The sequence below is a fragment of the Eschrichtius robustus genome, chromosome 7, assembly GCF_028021215.1.
Source record: "Eschrichtius robustus isolate mEscRob2 chromosome 7, mEscRob2.pri, whole genome shotgun sequence".
Lineage (NCBI taxonomy): Eukaryota > Metazoa > Chordata > Mammalia > Artiodactyla > Eschrichtiidae > Eschrichtius > Eschrichtius robustus.
Window position 1 is genome coordinate 75,529,816 of NC_090830.1, and position 21,656 is coordinate 75,551,471.

Consider the following 21,656-nt stretch of genomic DNA (forward strand, 5'->3'; position numbering starts at 1 on the left):
TAAGTTCAATTCTCTTAACAAGTTTTAATTTTGCAATACAGTATTATCAACTAAAATCACCACCTTTTACATTAGATCCCCACCTTTCAACGTTTTGAGTCAATGTGCATAAATGTTCAGTGAACATTAGATGAAATGATGGATGGACAGTTGGGCAAGTGGGTGGATGGATGAGTGAATAAATGGATTGATGGGTGGATTGCTATATGGGTAGATGGATAGATAGATGGATGTTTACTGCTCTTCCAAGGTGATTTATCAGGTCAAACTAGCCCAGAATAAATTCTCACTGATCCAAATTCCTATACCATTTACTGCAAGTTTGTTTGTTTGTTTATTTATTTAATTTAATGTTCCTAAGGGGGCTATATTTTTTTAATTATTTAAAAATATTTTAATATTTATTTATTTATTTGGCTGTGCAAGGTCTTAGTTGCGGCACGGGCATATGGGATCTTCGTTGCAGCATGCAGGCTCTTTTTAGTTGTGGCATGTGGGTTCTTAGTTGTGGCGTGCAGGATCTAGTTCCCTGACCAGGGATTGAACCCAGGCTCCCTGCACTGGGAGCATGGAGTCTTAACCACTGGACCACCAGGGAAATCCCTACTGAAAGTATATATAGCACATATACTAACATTCAGAGATGTTTTATTCTGATATTTAACTAATTCTTCTAACAAATATTGTATTTCATGTACACTTTGCCCCAAGTACTGTACTAGGTGTTGTGGATACAGTATTTAGCAAAAGAAACATGGTCCCTGCTTTCCTGGAGTGTTTAATTTGGTATTAGACACAGACACTAAAAGAACATACAGGGACTTCCCTGGTGGTGCAGTGGTTAAGAATTCTCCTGCCAATGCAGGGGACACAGGTTTGAGCCCTTGTCTGGGAAGATCCCACATGCCACGGAGCAACTAAGCCCGTGCGCCACAATTACTGAGCCTGCGCTCTAGAGCCCACGAGCCACAACTACTGAGCCTGGGAGCCACAACTACTGAAGCCCACACGCCTAGAGCCCGTGCTCCGCAACAAAGAGAAGCCACCACAACGAGAAGCCCGCGCACCGCAACGAAGAGTAGCCCCCGCTCTCGCAACCAGAGAAAGCCCGTGAGCAGCAACAAAAACCCAATGCGGCCAAAAATAAATAAATAAATAAATAAATAAATAAATAAATAAATAAATTTATATATTAAAAAAAAAAGAACATACAAATATATTTTGATCAGGATAGTTTGTGAAAAGGGCCTTGAAGGAAAGTACAGGGAAAGAGAGTAGCAGGAGGGCTTGATTTAGACTGGGTGTTAGGAGGGGCCTCTTTGGGGAAACTACATTTAGGCTGGGGCTTGAAAAAGATTGTGGGTGAGCAGAGCCGGGACAAGAAGGGGAGAAGTGTGTCCCGGGCAGAGGACACAGAACATGCCAAGCCACTGAAGGTGCAAAGAGCTGGTGATTTCAGGAACCAAGAGAAGGTCTGTGAGGCTGGCATGCAGTGGGAGAGTGGGTGAAGGATGAGGGTGGTAGAGTGAGCAGGGGCAGACCAGGCGGGGCTTGGTAACCTGATATGGTCTAAATGCACCTGGAAGTCATAAAGGGTTTTGAACAGGGGAGTGACAAGACCTGATTTGTATTTTAAGATCCCTCTGCCTGCAACGTGGAGAAGGGGGCCAAGAGTGCGCATGGGAAGAATAATCAGGAGGCTCACTCAGTCTTCCGGGGAGAGATGATGGTGACGGGAGAGAGGAGGATGTAAGATAGTTAGAAGATAGAACCCCCAGCACTTGGAGATGGATTGAATTTGGAGACTGAAAGAGAGGTATCAAGGATGACACCCTGGCTTCTGGCGTGAGCCTTTACTGGATGGTGCCATGGCCTGAAGAGGAACCGGATGGGGGGAGGGGGACGATCAGGAGTTCAGCGTGTCCAATGCTGAATGTGTTTGAGACATGGGACACACATCCACCGGGGTGTCAGTAACAATGTCAACACCTGCCTCTGTTGGGTCACCTCATGCCAGACTGGGAGCCACGCTTCACATGCATCTTCTTACTGGCTCCAGAAAAGACCACTGTGCAGTAACTTCCAGTGTTATCTCCATTTTAAGGATGTGAAAATTGAGCACAGAGATGAAATGACTTGCCCAGAGTCACATGGCTTGTACCTGGCAGAGTCAGGGATTCAAACCCTGTCCACCAGACTCCATCCACAAGGGTGTCAATTCCCCGAGCTACCCCTGGGAATGAGTTGGGGGAGGAGGTAGAAGTTAGGGAGGGGCCTTTAAGGCCTGCACCCCTACTTTATTCTCATATCCCCTCCCACAGTGCCCTCAGAGAAGACAGCACCACTGGCAGTCTTGTCCCAACCTGTCTGTAGATTCAGATATGTCTGGGCCTGTCTGTCTGAGAGCTTTGTGGGCTGAGACTCTGTGGGGCTATTGGCATAAGGGATAAGAGAGCCTCATGGGAAAGTGCTGCCCAGAAGGGAAGAGTACAGCAACATGCTTAGCCCAAGCACGATGGGTCACTCAGAAAAGAGGGACAGTTTAAAAACATTTTAAATAATGTTTTTTTTTCCCCTAACTACAAAAATATTACTTGCCGAGTGCAGAAAATTTGCAACACACACACACACATACACAAAGCACAATGGAAAAAAATCACCCATAACCCTATCTCTCAAAGAGAGATAACCTCTGTTATCATTTGGATGCATGTCCTTCCAGTCTTATATTTACGTATATGATCATTTTGTACACATGGTTTACAGCCCTGCTCGTTTATTTCCATAGGAAGAATTCCTAGCCGTGAATTCCTAGCAATTAGGACAAAGAACAAGCATATATTTAAGTTTTTTAATGAAAATGCTATGACTCCTGGCAGAGCTGAAACTAGGCAAAGGTACCAAAGGTTCCCAAGATACAAAATTTAAGGAGGGCTCATGTGCCCACAGCTGCAGAAGGCCAAACTCTGACAGCAGGTATTTGCAGCAAAGTATGGGTTTATTTGCAGGATGCCCAGCAAGGGAGTGGGAGACAAGTCTCAGATCCACTCCAGCTCGGTCTTTGAGTGAGGGATGTTTTAAGGGGGAAGAACAAAGAGGCTGGATTAATCATCGTCTTGTGACATTTCTTAATCGTGGTTTCGGGAGTCAGGATGTCTCTGGTTTACAGTTCTTGGCCAGGTGGTCCATGGCTCAGGGGTCTGTGAGCTCATCTTGCCTTGGAGAAACAGCCTGAGTTTATACGTCAGTGATTTCTACAACAGCAATTTTAGTACATTAATGATGTTATCGGCAGCAGCAATCTTAGTCATCTGACTCTGGTTAATGGGTGTTCAGTTAGCACAGGACTGAGGTTAGAGGGGACAAGAAAGGGATTGAGTTCAGAGGAGACAAGCAAGGGAATCAAGTTTTGGATAGAGAGATTAATCATAAACTCAGGAAGGGGACTCTGTTTTAGGGAGACTCAGTTTCACACTCTCTGCTGCCAATCCTACACAGGCACAGCCTGAAAGTGCCTCTTTAGGTCTTGCACCACCCAAGGCCCACCCCTATCTCTGGGGTGAGCAACTGAAAACCAGAGACAGGATTGACTTGGAAATGAAGCATATGTAGCCTACATCAGAGTGGAGAGTATTTCCCCTAACAGTGTTGAAGGACAAGTATATCTGAAAATACACATGGGACACCCCTACTTTATTCTCAGGGAGTATATCAGTTAGGGTACATCCAGGCTGCTGTAAAAAAGACCTCAAATACTTCAGCTTAAATAAAATAGTTTGTTTCTCTCCTATGAAACAGGTGATCTAGGGAAGCTCTGCTCCAAAAGGTCATCTAGAAATCAAGATGGCCAGTTACTCTGTCATCTTCAAAACATTCCTTCCCTCTCTGGGTCCAAGGCTACTATTGCAGTTACACTATTTCTGAACTAGCAGGAAGAGGAAAAGAAAGTGTCTAGAGCAAACCACTTTGCCTTTAAGGACATGACCCAGATGTTACACGTAGCACTCTCTTTTGCATCCCGTGGCCAGGACTTGGTCCTGGTCACACCTAACTACAAGGGAGGCTGGAAAACGTAGTCCATGTCTGAGTGTTCATGTGCCCAGCTAAAGCTTGTGAATTTTATTGCTAAAAAGAAGGGGAAAATGGACACTGGGGAACAATTAGTGATCTCTGCCCAAGGGAGGGATTTGGAGTAGGGGTTCCTACATTTTAACAGGTGGAGACTAAGCCGAAGAAATAAATCTTGTTTTTCATGTTCAAACTACTGGGGTCCAGGAAAATATGATTTATAAATAAAGATTTTGTGTCCAGAGTCTAATTATGAAGGGTTGAGACTGACTGTGGAAGTATCCTCTACATGGCACAAGGCTGCAGACCCTACCTGCTTAGGAAGTGTTTATTGATCAAACATTCATTTATCAGCAGGCCAGGAAATCATTAATTCATCCATTCTCTTCATACTTTCTTGTAGATCAGCTTGTCTTGCCTCTGACTCTCCAGGATGTTGTCTGATGCTATCGGTTGCTATTCCAACATCCACCCCCTTCTTTTTTCTCATCAACAGAATCCACTTTTGTTTGGGGCAGCAATATGCCAACTACATACTCGCTTTCTGTGCCTCTCTTGAAACTAGGGGAAACCTTGTGTCATGGTCTGGTCAACTGTATCAGTTTCCTAGAGCTGCCATAACAGGGTACCATGGATTGGGTGGCTTAAACAATGGAAATTTTTTGTCTCACAGTTCTGGAGACTACAAGTCTGAAATCAAGTTGTCTGATTTCCAGAAGGAAATCTGGTTCCTTCTGAGGGCCGGGAGGGAAGGATCTACTCCAGTCTCTCTCCTTGGCCTGTAGATGGCCATCTTCTCCCAATGTACCTTTACATCGCCTTCCCTTTGTGCCTTCCCTCTGTGTCCAAGTTTCCCCTTTTTACAAGGACACCCTATTGGATTAGAACCCACACTAATGACCTCATTTTAACTTGCTTGCCTCTTTAAAGATACAATCTTCAGGGAATTCCCTGGCAGTCCAGTGGTTAGGACTCTGCGCTTTCACTGCTGAGGGCTCGGGTTCGATCCCTGGTCGGTGAACGAAGATCCCACATACCAGTGCAGTGCAGCCAAAAAAAAAAAAAAGATACAATCTTCAAATGAGGTCACATTCTGAGGTACTGGGAGTTAGGACTCCAACATATCTTTTCTTGGGAGGACACAATTCCACTCATAACACTAATGAAATAAAAACAGAAGTCAGCTGGGGGTATTTGGGCAAGTGTTTACTTTCCTGATACAATGAGACAACTTTCTTCCTGCCTTGAATGTAAATGTAATAGCTGCAGCCTTGGGTGCCATCTTCTGACCATGACAGAGGGACCCTGAATCAACTCCAGCAACCTCAGAGCTCTGGGCATCTTATTATGTGGCTTTTATTCAGGCTTTTGAGGAGAGTTTTTTATTACCTGCAGCTGAATGCATTCTTAACTGGTCCACCATCTCCCTGGACTGTCTTTAGCTCATCTGCACTTGTTAGGGGACCTTCAGAATCTTATATAAGAACATCCTACTCATCTATCTTCTGATGTCTTATTCTAAAGTTCATGTAACTTCCAGAGCAACGGCAAGACACAGGCACACATAGTCTTTACTGAAATGCCTGAGAAGGCTCTTTGAAGAGACACGCTATTGGAATGCAATGGGCCTCATAGGTAAAGGCTGAGCCGGAGGAGTATTAGAAACAGGATGGTGATTGGGGTGAATGAGAAAGGGAAGTGAGAAAAGAGGCAAAAAGCAGATGGGTTTAGTAATGCTTCCTACTGAGGAGACTAGGGAAGGTGGATTTACTAGGATTGGTCAGAGGGGAGAACCTAGAGGAAGTCCCAAGGGAATTTCCTCCATTGCCTAAATACAATAATGTAAAATCACAGGCTGCATGAAAACTTGAGAATATCTGGTTTAGGTATAGCAAACTCAGATGCTTCTGGGGTCCAGGCAGTAGCATGAGTGAGTGAAGTAGGCAGGTGAAGACTGGAAGGTGGTCCACCAGATGGGGCAGCCATAAATCAGCGTCCAGTCTTGATGCTCTGCTCTGGGCCAAGAATTATTAAATCTGATTTTTCAAGAAAAGCTAGAGATCCACTTTTTATGTTGAAATCTCTAGGTTTTTAATGTGGAAAACTCATTAGGTGGTTTTGAACCATATGTGAGCCAAATAAAATACATCTGTGAGCTAGATGTGGTCAACCAGAGTGCCACCTCTGGTCCAGCCCTACCTCATACCGAAAGCAGTAGACCCCACTACAGTATCCTGCACAAGGGCTTCCCAAACCTCACCTTGAATGCCTCCAGTGACACAAGAGTTCATTAAAAATCCACCAAATCCTACAATTCCAGACATCAACCCACATCTCTATTGCAGCGTAAAAAAAAGCATTAAGACCGCGTCCTCCATGCATCCAATACCCTTTTCTCTTTGCTTGGTTAAAAAAAAAAAAGTGCCATACAGAGACAACAGATACATCAGAATCTTTCAGGCTCTCCATATGGGACTAAGGCAGAAAAGATAGAAACAGGTGGATGCATGTAAATATTTAAGTCAGAAAATATAGGTCACTGTGACTGATTAGATATGAGGGGTGAGCAAAAGATAAATTGAGGTTGATCTTTAGTCTCTGGCTGGAGTGAGCCGAGGTTGATGGTGCCATGTCCCAAGCAAGGGCATGCAGGAGGTGGGAGAGGATTTGGAGCAGAGGGGGAGCAGCAAGCTCGATTTAGAGCAGCGGTCCCCAACCTTTTTGGTACCAGGGACTGGTTTCGTGGAAGACAAATTTTTCCATGGAAGGGGTGAGGGGGACGGTTCAGGCAGTAATGCAAGTGATGGGGAGCGATGGGGAGCGGCAGATGAAGCTTCGCTCGCTCGCCCACTGCTCACCTCCTGCTGTGCGGCCCGGTTCCTAACAGGCTTCGGACCGGGGGTTGGGGACCCCTGATTTAGAGGATGTACAGTTAGATGTGCTTGAAGGACATCCATGTGGCTGTTAAAATCTGAGACGGGAGCTCAGCAAGGGATTCTGGGCTGAAGCTACAGATTTGGGAGCCGTCGGCAGAAGCTGAAGCAGCAGGAGTGGGCGAGCTCACCTTAGGGAGATGTGGAGTGAAAAGGCAAGAGGACCAAGGGCAAAACCCGGGGGACATCAACATTTACATGAAGGGCAGTAGGTGGCAGATAGTAGTTGAAGACCAAAATGGTGATGCCAGGAAGGGGTGACGAGAAATCCCTGAAATGCAAGGGAGGAGAAAGAGTTAAGAAAAAGAGAACAGTCAGATGAGGACCAAAAGTATCCACTGGATGTGGCATGGAAGCAGCTTCTGTGCAATGGCAGGATGGAGGCTCAACTGAAGTGACCGAAGAGTGGACGCCTGGAAATGGAAGCGCGATCGGCAAGTGCCGACAACTCCTTCTAAAAGCTTGGATGGAAGGAAAGGAGGAAAACATGGCCTCAATAAACTAGGAAGGGCCTTAAGGCCTAGGGAGGGTAAACTTGGGCATATATAAACTCTGACGCCAAAAAATCAGGGGAGGCACAGAAAGTCCAGTTGGAGAGACAGGAAAACACTGACGTGAACTCTGGAGCCCTTCAACCTTATTTTTATAGCATAAGACAGAGCCTTCTAGATAACCCCATGTCTTAATCGGCTCAGGCAGCCATAACAAAACACCATATGCTGGTGGCTTAAACAACATGAATTTATTTTCTCACAGTTCTAGAGGCTGGGAAGTTCAAGGTAAAGGGACCAGTCCATTTGGTTTCTGGTGAGGTCTCTCTCCCTGACTGGCAGATGGCTACCTTCTCCCTGTATCCTCACATGGTGGAGACAGAGCTCTGGCATCTCTTCCTCTTTTTATCAAGGCACCAGCCCTACAGGATTAGGACACAACTCTTGTGAGCTCTTTTAACCTTAATTGCCTCCTTATAGGCCCATCTCCACATGTGATCACATGCGGGTTAAGCCTTCAATAAATGAATTTGGAGGGAATATAATTCAGTGCCCAGCACGCCATGTACTCACCTTTCTGTCTATTTCTGGAGCGAGCTATTTGACGTTTCGTGGGCCTCACTGAAACTGCCAAGCTGGAGCTCCCTCCACCTAACCACACCCTCCCCTTCTCCCCCTGTGTCTTCCCTTCTCTGACTCATAGGAAGGACATTGTTAAGAGAATTGCCTGATGGTCAAAATACAAGATGTTCTTCTGGAAGGAGGAAGGAGTCTGGAGCTTCCAAGAGAAACACCCTCATGCCAAGCCATGGAGTGGCTCATGTGACTGTTGTATGGACACATATCATTCCCACCAAGGATGCCCCCAAATACACCTGTAGCTTCAGTTGTCCAGCTAGGTCACAATAAAAGTGAGTTTTTAGGACTACAATATCCACTTTCCACCCAAGTCATTTTAGCCTCTAACCATTGAACAATCCAGTCCCTGTCTATCCCTTCACTCCTTTTGACCCTGAATGTCCTATAAGTCATTTATTTATTCAACACATATTTACTGAACACCTACATGTGCCAGGCACTGTGCTAGTCCCTGGGGAAATGAAGAGACCATGACAAGCTGCTTTCATGGCACTTACAATCTGGGGGGGAGGGGGGGCAGTTATTAATTAAATAATCACACAGTTATAAATGTATAAGTCATGTGGAGGTGAGGCACACAATGGCACGAGAGCCTCTAACAAGGAGATCAGGCCTTGGCATCTTGCCTGATGAGAAAACTCATCTCAGTGGGACGGGAATGGTAAGGGATGAGTAGGAGTAAGCTAGGTGAATGTTAGAGAATAGGTTGGTTTTCTATGCTGCATATAGAAAATAGTAACACATTTACGCAGCTTTTTCTTTTTTAAACAACAAACTTAGCAACTTAAAAGAATACCTTTGTGGGAATTCCCTGGAGGCCCAATGGTTAGGACTCAGCACTCTCACTGCCAAGGGCCCAGGTTCAATCCCTGGTTGGGGAATTAAGATCCTGCAAGCTGCATGGTACAGCCAAAAAAAAAAAAGAATACCTTTGCTATCTCACAGTTTCTTTGGGTCAGGAGTCCTAGCATGGCTTAGCTGGGTCCTCTGCAAGGCTGCAATCAAGGTATGAGGCAGGGCTGTGTTCTCACATGGAGGCCTGACTAGGGAAGGTTCAGAGGCTCTAGCAAGATGGAGTCTCACACAACATAATCACAAAAGTGACATTCTGTCACTTTTGCCATATTCCATTGGTTACAAGCAAGTCACAAGTCCCACCTTCACTCAAGGGTGTGAACACCAGGAGTTAGGGGTCATGGGGGGGTCACCTTAAAGTCTGTACATCACAGAGAACAACCAAAGGGAACAGCATGTGCAAAGGCCCTGTTATGGGAGGGAGCATGGTCCATTTGAGGAACAGGAGCACAGAAAGGGAGAGGGAGATGAAGCCAGACCATGGAGGGCCTTATTCAGGATCCCAAGAGGTGTGGGAAGTCATGGAAGAAGGTGGTGGTACAATACAGTATACACTGACAGCCATTGCTACCCCAGGGCTTCTGAGCCTAACTCAGTGTGGAAAGATGAATGACCCCATCTAAATCCAGCCAGAAGACCTGGATGCAAGGAGCTGAATGCATCCCATGGACGCTCCATGAGGTTTGCCCTTGTTCACCCCTGAACCCAGAGCCATGGCCATACCAGGAGCTCAGTAGATATTTCTGAATGTATTAGTTAATGGAGACATGGAAGCCAGGTAGCTTGTCCAGAGCCTTCGTGGAGAATCGGATCCCCTAATCAAGTCTTCCACCCTGAACTCGACAGCACCACCCAATCACCACTAAAGGATTCCCACTGAAAACCCTGGGCTTCACCTAAGAGAGGACAGAAGCTCCCGGGGCAAAAGTGCCGCTTGGCTCAACGTGGCGAGCACCCAATCTGGGCTGCCAGGCTCTGTACGCTGTGTGCCTTGCCTTTGGGCTGTGGCTGGCACAGGGCGTGGCACACCATTCATTGTGGATGACAGTTTTAAAAGTGCTCTCATTAAAAAGAAAAAAAAAAATTGCTCTCTCTGGTTGGAGCTCAAGCTATCTAAACCAGCACATGCCACTGGATATGGTATGGCATTAAGTGAACAGCCCACTTTCACCCTGCAGGCCAGGGGTGACAGAGGAAGCGTTATAACCATGAAGAATCTTCTACTAAATACTGAGATGGAGAGAGAAAGACAGGAACTGCAGGTGCTGACTTGTAGTAAACAGGCAGACAATAAACGGGCTTCAACAGAGGACTTTATGTTACCTAAGTAACTTTGAACAAACTGTACCTCATTTTCTGAAGTCGGCAACTACAGACTTTTTTTTTTTTGCCACACCGCACCATGCGAGGCTTGCAGGATCTTAGTTCCCCAACCCGGGATTGAACCCCTACCCCCTGCAGTGAAGCATGGAGTCCTAACCACTGGACCCCAGGGAAGTTCCTACAACTACAGACTTTTGTTGGTGCCACCTGACAAGGCCTCTGAAGGAGGAAATACCAAGACTGAAGCATGGCCTCTGCTTCAGTCAGACATGCAGCCCCTGGCATCTTCTAGGACCCAGATTGGTGCCTAATCATCATTCCCATCTGCCAAACCTTGGCTGGGCCTGACACAATCCTCAGAAGAGCACTCTGTGAATGAGGGACTCCTTTTTTTCACGTGAGAGAACACGTTCAGGCTCATGGTCACACAGCAAGCAGGTGGGAGAGCCAGCTTTTGAACCAAAGCACGTGTGAGGACATAGCCCGTGCGCAGTGGACGGTTCCCAACCGCAGTGAGAGGGTAGAGAATTTCCAGAGGCACGTCAGGGGACCTCGGGCAAGTTAGCCTCTCTGAGGCTGCATCCTTATCTGTAAAACAGGCATAACAATACCCACCTTGTATGGAAGTTGGGAGTATTTGAGATAAGATCTCTAGAAGGCCTAGAACAGCCCTTGATTCAGCCTCGCTGTCTATAAAAGTTATCTATGATTATTATCACCTTCTGAACACATTCTGCCTTTTATGTGTCAGGAGCTCAAGAAACGGCTGCTGCTCATCCCTGCATGAGTTCAGCAGATGTGACGATAAAGAATGGGTCCCCAAGGGGCACCTTGCCCTCTTTACAATGCAGGAAGCCAGTGGGCACAGGAGGAAACATATAGGATGGCCACCCAGAAGCTCAAGAAGTCATAACCTCTTTGAGTCTCAGTTTCTTTATCTGTGAAGTGTAAGAATAATAATATTGATAATAATAATGAAAATAATAAGCAGGCTGCCTCCATCACAGGGCTGTGGCTCAGCTTAAGTGAGATAATGGTCTGAAAGTGCTTGTTAAAGTGGAAAAGTGTTATCTAAAGATAAGGGGCTATTATCCCTATGATGATACAGATGGAGAGTGGGTAGCCTCATTACAGAGGGCAGAAAGAGCCTTCCTCTGCCCCTGGGAAAGACAGAACCAGAGAGAACAGAGGTAGCAGTTCCGTACAGGGGAGTCAGAAGGAATGAGTTTGGGGAGGCCCTGCTGGCTAAACACTGGAATAATAAGTTACAGAAGGAGTATCCCTGGGTCGGGGACACCCAGGCCACTTCCATTTTTTGAAACTCAAGTTATACCAATAAACATTAAACGTTCCAAGAAAGGGCTGCCCAAATGTGGTATATATTGCATGTTCAATCCTGGCAGCACATCGGGTATGGATCCAGGGGTCACAATTGCATCAGCAGCTTTCAAATCACCAACTATCTAGATAACCTCATTCAGAGATAAGATTCTGCTCCCAATTCCAACATGTGCATTTTTTCCTCACTACCAAGCAATTCTCCAAGACCAGCTGGGTGCCCTATAATTCTGACACTAACTACCTGGAGATAGTGTCAGATGCCACAGGCTAAGGGCTCAGTCCTACAGGACTGCTCCCCCCCAACTTCAGATGCCAATCTCAAGTTCAGGTTGTCACCTGTGCTTCTGACCGACTGGCTATAGACAGGTGATTCCAATTACCGCCCCCCTCAGGTTTGATTAATTTGCTAGAGCAGCTCACTCTAGAACTCAGAGAAACATTCTACTTACTAGACTACTTACTGGTTTACTATTAAAGGGTATAACTCAGAACAGCCAGATAGAAAAGATGCATAGGGCAAGGTATGGGGAAAGGGTGTGGAGCTTCCTGCTTTTTCTGGGCGTACCACTCTCCTCAGATCTCCACATGTTCATCAACCTGGATGTTCTTTGAACCTCCCCCCTTCCCCCTTCCCCAATCTTTTTGGGTTTTTATGGAAGCTTCATTACATAGGCATGATTGATTAGATCATTGGCCATTGGTGACTGAACTCAATCTCCTGTCCCTTTTTCCTCCCCAGAGGTCAGAGGGGTGGAACTGAAAGTTCCAGCTCTCCAATTATTTGGTTGGTTCCACTGGTGACCAGCCCTCCTTCTTAGGTGACCTAAGGGCATTTCAAAAGTCACCTCAACATCACAAAAGACACCTTGATCACTCTCTTCACTTAGGAAATGCCAAGGGTCTTAGGAACTCTATGCTAGGAACAGGGACTGAGAACAAATACGTATTTCCTAATATAAATCACAATATTACAAGAGCTAATACACAGCCTGTACATTTGAGGCCAGACAAGACCCTCCTAGTTCCCCATGGTAGCTTCTGGGAGAGAGAGAAGAGATATCTTTTTCCTTTAAATTCTCATCTGATCAACAGACTGTGGTATATCCATAAATGAAATACCACTCAGCCATAAGAAGGAATGGATTACTGATATAGCAACACATTGTGCTGTATATAAAACAATATACACAGTGTGCTTCCATTTATATAAAGTTTTAGAACAGGCGAAGCTAAGCTGTAGTGATAGGCAGCAGATCAGTGATTATCTAAGGCTGGGGCTTGGGGTGTGAGGTGACGACTACAAAGAGGGACAAGGGAACTTTGGGGTGTGAGGAAATGTTCTAGATCTTGATTGTGGTGGTATTTACAAAGATGTAAACATTTGTCAAAATTCATCGACATGCACACTTGAAAAAGGTGCACATAAATTACACCATAACCCAGTTGATAAACACAAATTCTCACCTGAATAGGGCCACCCACTGCAGAACTGCCCGCAACTGTGTCTAATGTTTGTATCTCAGCTTCCACAAAGACTCCTTAAAGTCAGTTCAACACCACGGACCACAGGCTGGTTCTGAGCCAGGCCCCAGACGATGCAAGGTGAGGAGGGGCCCAGTTCTCACCTTTGAAGAGTTCACGGTCTTGCAGGGAACCAGATGCATAAGCAGGCAACATTCATGCACAAGGTTGGTACAAGTGACCTCAGTGTGCACAGGGCACTATGGGAGCTCTGGGGGAGGGAACCAGCTCTGGCCGGGAGGAGGAAAGTCAAGGCAGGTCAACCCACACAGAGTATTAAAGAGGAGTCTGGGTTAGGCAGGGAAGGGGAGGTGGGGAGGAGAGTATCACTGCAGGCAGAATGTTCGCTCCACTGAGCTGGGGGGCCTCTGTCTTGTTTACTGCTATATCTCCTCCCCTAGAAAGTGCCTGACACTCAATAGGTGCTTATTAAGGATTTGTTGAATTAATGGACAATATAAGCAAAGACAGGGGAATTCTCTGGCGGTCCAATGGTTAGGACTCGGCGCTTTCACTGCGGGGGCCCAGGTTCAGTCCGTGGCCGGGGAACTAAGATCCCACAAGCCACACAGCACGGCCAAAAGAAAAAAAAACAAAAAACAAAGACAGGGTCTGCAAACTATGGCCCACAGGCCAAATCCAAATCCAGCTGGCCACTTGTTTTTGTAAATAAAGTCTTAACTGGATCCATGCTCATTTGTTTACATGTTGTCTCAGGCTGTTTTCTCACTACAACAATAAAAGTTGAAAACTTGTGACAGAGACCATATGGCCTGTAACGCCTAAAATATTTACTCTCCAATCTTTTATTGAAAAGGTTTGCTAACCCCTGAGCAAAGGCAAGGAGGCGAAGCTTTTAGAGTTAATCCCAAAGGCTAAGAGGAAGGAAATTAGGTAAGGTGAGAAAAACAATGCGAATGGATCCTTCATTGTCCAGTTACAGAATGTGTGTACACATTGACTTACCTTTTCTGGTGGATACATAGATTAATGCCCTTGACACCTGATCTAACTTCCTTTTGGTCTGCCTTCTTACACTGCAGAGGCTGGAAGGCTGAAAAACAGTATTTCTTATGTTCCCTTGCAGCAAAACCCCACAGATGCATTTCAGGGGTTGGGGTTACACCAGTCAGATGCCTTCAGGGACTTCCCTGGCAGTCCAGTGGTTAAGACGCCATGCTCCCAATGCAGTGGGCATGGGTTTGATCCCTGGTTGGGGAACTAAGATCCCGCATGCCGCATGGCACGGCAAAAAAAAAAAAAAAAAAAATCAGACACCTTCACACAAGACTTGAGTGCTTACCTGAGTGTAGAAGGGAGAGAGGCAGTGTTGCTCTGGGCCTCCACTTAGCGGATATTGGTCTAGCAGACTGTGTGGCTTTGAAGCTGAAAGTGCGGCAGCAGCAACCTGATCTCTGAATGTGGCTAAGATGGGACTGGCAGTTGTTTATTATTTCACAGGTCCCTGACTCTCATCCAGGTTGCAGCTCTCTTGGAGGATCAGTTCTGCAGGGTTCTGACAATCATTCCTGGAGGCCTAGCCTGGAGCCCATTCTTCTAGTTTATCCAGTGTGTTTCAAGCACCTACTTCTCTGCATCAACCTTTTCTGTTACTGCAACTGACTCCTGATGGATATACCATTTAAACATTTGTGCTGTGCTCTTTAAATGAAACCAGATAGATTAATAAACATATGTGTTTAGCTCTTCTTTCCCATTAGAACCCCCGCGAAAGTAAGAGCAGAGGGATTTTTTTTTTAAAGTATAAACCCATAAGGACTAAGAAGTCAGGAAAGGATATAGCAGTGGAAGAATAATGGCAACAACATTTTGGAAGCTGGAAAGCAGAGAGGGAAGTGGTAAGTGATTTAGCAGAGTGGGAAAAGTGAAGGTGGAACAGCTAACAAGAAAAAGGCCAGTTCGCCATATGACCCAGCAATTCCATTCCTGGGTATGTATCCAAAAAACCCAAAAACGCTAATTTGAAAAGATACATGCACCCCGATATTTATACCAGCACTAATTTACAATTGCCAGGATATGGAATCAACCTATGTCTCCATCAACAGATGAATGGATAAAGAAAATGTGATATATGTATAATCACCAGATGTGTATACACACACACACACCACACAATGGAATACTACTCAGCCATAAAAAAGAATGAAATTTTGCCATTTGCGGCAACACAGATGGACTTGGAGATGAAATAAGTCAGATGGAGAAAGACAAATACAATATGATATCACTTACATGTGGAATCTAAAAAACACGGCAAATAGTGAATATAACAAAAAACAAACAGGGACTTCCCTGGTGGTGCAGTGGTTAAGAATCCGCCTGCCAATGCAGGGGACACAGGTTCGAGCCCTGGTCCGGAAAATCCCACATGCTGTGGAGCAACTAAGTCCGTGCGCCACAACTGCTGATGCCCGTGCTCTAGAGTCCGTGCTCTGCAACAAGAGAAGCCACCGCAATGAGAAGCCCACGCACTGCAATGAAGAGTAGCCCCTACTCGCCACAACTAGAGAAAGCCCGCATGCAGCAATGAAGACCCCACGCAGCCAAAAATAAATAAAATTAATTAATTAATTAAAAAAAAAAAAAAGAAAGAAAGAAACAGGCTCACATACATAGAGAACAAACTAGTGGTTACCAGTGGGGAGAAAGAAGCGGGGAGGGACAAGATAGGGATAGGGGTTAAGAGGTACAAACTACTATGTAGAAAATATATAAGCTACAAGGAAAGAGATATATTGTACGGCACAGGGAAGATAGCTAATATTTTATAATAACTATAAATGGAAAATAACCTTTAAAATTGTGAATCACCGTGCTGTACATCTGTAACACATATTATGCATCAACTATACTTCAATTAAAAAAAAAAAGAAAAGAAAAAGTCCAGTTCATAGCACAGCACTCCAGGAGGGCTGATGAATCAGAGGCTCCAGGTACCTCTGTAGTCAGAGGTGCAAAGTGGGGCTGAAGAGATAAAAAAAACTCGTTCAAAATCTTTAAAAGGAGCAGCTGGAATCCTCCCAAATCTGCTCCACCATCCTGCCCAACTAAGATGATGGGAGCGTCACCTTCCTCCCCAGCGCCTGCAGGTGATGGGAGTGTCACCTTCTAACGAGGCTGAACAATAGATACAGCAGGTATCTGGGGACGCCTGGGTCCCTGGAGACACCCCCCAGGTGTGACCTGGGGAAGGTATACTGAAAGCAATGGAGTCAATGAAAGTCTGCATTCTGAATGGCGACTCCCACTCCCTGCCCTGCCCCAGCCTGGGTCTCAGAACCCGGCACCCAGACTTCTACTCCCCAGGCAGGAAAATAGAGGACCCTTCTTGGGGAATATTGACCAGCAAAAGACAAAACTTCTATAGACACTGACATTTGGGGGTCCCCCAGTGAAATGGCTGGTCTGGATCTGATTATCTCACAGAGAACCTCATCCTGAGACAAGCCCTCCCACCCACTCCCCTCACTCAGAGCCTCCTCTAAGTATTTTAGCCCCTCACTAGAGGCTGACTATGGAAGGACAGCCAAAAATCATCAGGCATGTGAGGAACGCTTCTAATCTGAAAAACAGGGCCTTAAAAGCAGGTAGAGAAGGTAAACCCAAAGGAAATAGAGACAATGCAGGTTGCAAAAGAGAACTTCAAAGAGTCTAATATCTCAGGGAGATAAAAGATACTGCATTGTGGTAGACTTATATTGGTGTTTCCCAATTAACTATAACTCCTGGTATGTAGGCTCTCATCCTCTGCCACGTTGATTCTGGGGTTGGCCATGTGACTTGCTTTGGCCAGTGGGACATTAATGAGTGTGGTGCAAGCCAGGGTTTAGGAGTGCTTGCACACTGGGATTCTCCTGCTAAAACTCTTACAACCTTTTTGACTTTGGGCAAGTGTGGTGGTTTTAAAACATGTCCACAAATTATCTGATATGCTGTCCTTCAAAAGGAGCCTAATTCCCCTCCCAAAAAATGTTGGCAGTACTTAGTGACTCAATTCAAATGATTAGAATGTGGCAGAAGCTACATTCCAAGGCTAGGTCATAAGATTCACTGTAGCTTACCCCTTGTTCCCTCTCTTGGTTCAATCACTCTGGGAGAAGCCAGCTGCCATGTCATGAGGAGACGCAAGCAACCTTATGGAGAGGTCCATGTGCTGAGGAACTGAGACCACCTGCCCCCAGCCATGTGAAAGAGCTAGGAAGCAAATCCTCTGGTCCCAGTCAAACCAGCCTTCAGGTAATTACAGACCAGGAAACCATCTTCACTCCAACCTCATGAGAGGGTGGCTTTCCTGACCCTCAAAACCTAAGAGTTAACAAACATTTGTTGTTTTAAGCCACAAGTTTTGGGGCAGTAATTTGTTATGCAGCAATACATAACTAATACATCAAGTTATTCAACTTTTTTGAGCCTCAGTAAAATGGATATAATAATGGAGACTACTGCACAGGGTTGCTGTCAGAAAAATACAAAGCAGTGGTGTACATAAAGTGCTTAGAAGAGTGGGGTATTGTAGTCACTCTTGGACGTTGGTTGCTGTGGTTGTTATCGCTCAGTTGAATCTAAAAGGTGCTTCGCTAATCTACAATGCCCCCACTTCCTTGAGTTCTTCATCTGGGAGTACATTTCCCCAGAGAATGTCAGTTTAAGAAGGAAGTTTTTGCCAAGACAATTCAAAGGGGAAAGAATAACCTTTCCAACAAATGGTGCCAGGTCAACTGGATAACCACATGCAAAAGAATGAACTTGGACCCCTACCTCATACCATATACAAAAATTTACTCAAAATGGAGCAAAGACCTAAATAAGAGCCAAAATTATAGAACTCTTAGAAAGAAACATAGGCACAAATTTTTGTGACACTCGATTAAGCAACAGTTTCTTTGATATGACACCAAATGCATTAGCAATCAAAGGAAAAAAATAAATTGGACTTCACTGAAAGTAAAAACTTCTGTGCTTCAAAGGATGCCATCAAGAAAGTGAAAAGACAACCCACAGAATGGGATAAATTATTTGCAAATCATGTATCTGACAAGGCTCCAGTTTTCAGAATGTACAAAGAACATTTAAAACTCAATAAAAAGACGAATAACCTAACTAAAAAATGGTCAAATTATTTGAATAGACATTCCTCCAAAGAAACCATACTTTGTAATAGTCAATAGGCACATGAAAAGATGCTCAATGTCATTAGCCATCAAGGAAATGCAGATGAAAGCCACAATGAGATAACACTTCACACCCACTAGGTTGGCTACAATCAAAAAGACAGATTATAACAAGTATTGGCAAGGATGTGGAGAAATTGGAACCCTTATACACTGCTGGTGGGAATGTAAAATGGTGCAGCCACTCCAAAAAACAGACTGGCATTTCCCCAAATGGTTGAACCCAGAGTTACAACACAATCCAGCAGTTCCATTCCTAGGTATATACCCAGGAGAACTGAAAACACGTTCACACAAGAACTTGTATACAAATGTTCATAGCAGCATTATTCATAATAGCCAAAAAGTGGAAGCACCCTAAATTTCCATCAACTGATAAATGGATAAACAAAATGTGGAATATTATTCAGCCATAAAATGATCCAAGTACTATATACATGCTACATACGGTTGAATCTTTTTTTTTCTTTCTTTTTTTTAATTTTACTTATTTTATTTTTGGCTGCATTGGGTCTTCGTTGCTGCGTGCGGGCTTTCTCTAGTTGCGGCGAGCGGGGGCTACTCTTCGTTGCGGTGAGCGGGCTCCTCATTGTGGTGTCTTCTCTTGTTCTGGATCACGGGCTCTAGGCCTGCGGGCTTCAGCAGTTGTGGCTCACAGGCTTCAGTAGCTGTGGCTCGCGGGCTCCAGAGCCCAGGCTCAGTAGTTGTGGTGTATGGGCCTAGTTGCTCTGTGACATGTGGGATCTTCCCGGACCAGGGCTTGACCCCGTGTCCCGTGCACTAGCAGGCGGAGTCCTAACCACTGAGCTATCAGAGAAGCCCCGGTTGAATCTTGAAAACATAGTAAGTGGAAGAAACCAGTCACAAAAGACCACAGGTTATATGATTTAATTTATATGAAATATCCCAAATAGGGAAATCTATACAAACAGAAAGTAGATTAATTGTTGCCTGGGCTGAGGAGTTTGGGAATAAATGGTGGGTGACTGCTAATACATACTGGGTGTCTTTTTTTGGGTGATAAAATGTTCTGGAATTAGACAGTGGAGATGGTCGCACAACTTTGTGAATATACTACTAAAACCCACTGAATAGTATACCTTAAAAAGTTGAATTTTATGGTAGATTATTTTAATCGCAATAAAGCTGTTATCCAAAAATGGAGCAAGTTTTTAGAAAGGGCGTGAAAAATTAGCTGAGTGAGTTTTTTTAGGGTTTTCTAGAGGTGATGAAATCCATACCATGTACATACACAAATCCATGTACATACACAACCAAATGCATTCACGCGCGCATGCACGCACACACACATTAATTTCAAAAGACCACAGAAGCAATTTTGTGGTACTTTTGAAAACAGAACAGCTGACTATGACACCTTTTTTTTTTTTTTTTTTTGGCCTTGCCTCCAGGCTTGTGGGATCCCAGTTCCCAGACCAGGGATCCAACCCAGGCAGTGAAAGCACCGACTCCTAACCACTGGACCACGAGGGAACTCCCTGACACCTTCTAACTGGGAAAGGAAGACACCAGAGGTCCCAAGAAGAAAATCCTAAACCATCATTTTTTTTTTTGGCCACATGTACTGCGGGATCTTCGTTCCCTGACCAGGGATTGAACCCACGCCCCCTGCAGTGGAAGCGTGAGCCATAACTGCTGGACTGCCAGGGAAGTCCCATATCACCATTAATTTCAATATGACTTTGCTAGGAGGCAATTATTTGCCAAACACTTTATACGCTTAACTCACGGGACTACTCAGTGAGGTAGCATCATTATCTCCATATTACAAATGAGGCTCAGAGAGTGTAAGTACCTTGCCTGGGGTTACACAGCATGTTAACGGGAGAGCTCCTTTCTCTACTCCAGGCTACCTATCAAAATGAATTTAAAAAAACAGTTGATACTCCCCATCTCTGAAACTTCAAAACTGTACCCTGGTGTCAACTTCGTTTACTTCTTTTCATTCTATACTCCAACCCAATCTCTATGTCCAACTTTTCCTACCTCCTTCACACTTTGCTCTGGCCAGAAATATCTCCCTGTTCTCCCTGAATGTCCCAAAATCTGTTACCAAAAGACAGATCAAGGAGGGGTACATGTTGTAATCAGTGTACTTTGTAAGCTCTACACAGATGTAAACTAGCATTTCACCTTTTCCTTCCTCTAGGAAGTGCCTTCTTCTCTTGACATATGAAAAGCTTTAGGATCTTTCAAGATTGAGCTCAGTCCTCTCCAACCCTGGGAACCTCCAGACTGCAGGGTAGGCAGGGAGCTCTTCCTAGATTCCTGGACATTCACCATAAAATCCCTTCCATCTCATGCCCTGGTCCAACCTGACCACCAACCACAGTATTTGCTTTGCTGTATAAGTTCTTTTGTCTGTATTTTTGTTAAGAAGTAGTAGCTGTTTTACCTGGGCTGAACGCTGGGTATTTCTTAGTCTCAATTTCCTCATTCGTCAAATAGGAACGATGATAGCTATGTTTGTGGTACCCATGATTTTCTTTTCAATTCCATTTTGGGAATGTTGTGGACAGAGGCAATGTTGACTAGAGCATCAGTTCTCAAAGCGTGGTCTGGAGATCCCTGGGGGTCCCTGAGACCCCTTCCAGGGACCTGTTAGTTTCCCATTTTTTCAACTACATACCTGTGTGAATCTCAGTTTTCTTCTTATACTTGAATCAACACAACAGATTGAATGCAGAAACAAATGTGAGGGTTTCTCTGGTGGCACAGTGGTTAAGAATCCGCCTGCCAGTTCAGGGGACACGGGTTCAAGCCCTGAACCAGGAAGATTCCACATGCCACAGAGCAACTAAGCCCGTGCGCCACAACTACTGAGCCTGCTCTCTAGAGCCTGCGAGCCACAACTACTGACCCTGCATGCTACAACTACTGAAACCCGCGCACCTAGAGCCCGTGCTCTGCAACAAGAAAAGCCACCACAATGAGAGGCCTGCGCACCACAATGAAGAGTAGCCCCCGCTCGCCACAACCAGCAACGAAGACCCAACACAGCCAAAAATAAATAAATATATTAAAAATCTTAAAAAAAAAAGAAACAGATGTGAGATTGCAGCTCTTTCCTATTACATATACATTAAAATGTTTGCCAGAATGTAAAAAAACCCAGTTTTCACTAATTTTGGGGGGAAATATAATTTTAAAAATAAAATATTATGTTTACATGGGATGACATTATTTTATGAATTGATAAACATTTAAAAATTCTGTTTTAATTTCTAATAGAGTAATTATCAACAGATATAATCCACACAAACAAAAGC

General features: G+C 44.9%; 1 long non-coding RNA gene across 1 annotated transcript in view; it reads right to left on the reverse strand.

The window, feature by feature from the left end:
- LOC137767094 (uncharacterized) overlaps positions 1-21,656 on the reverse strand; it is a 32,764-nt gene that overhangs the window by 9,434 nt on the left and 1,674 nt on the right. The window lies entirely within an intron of this gene.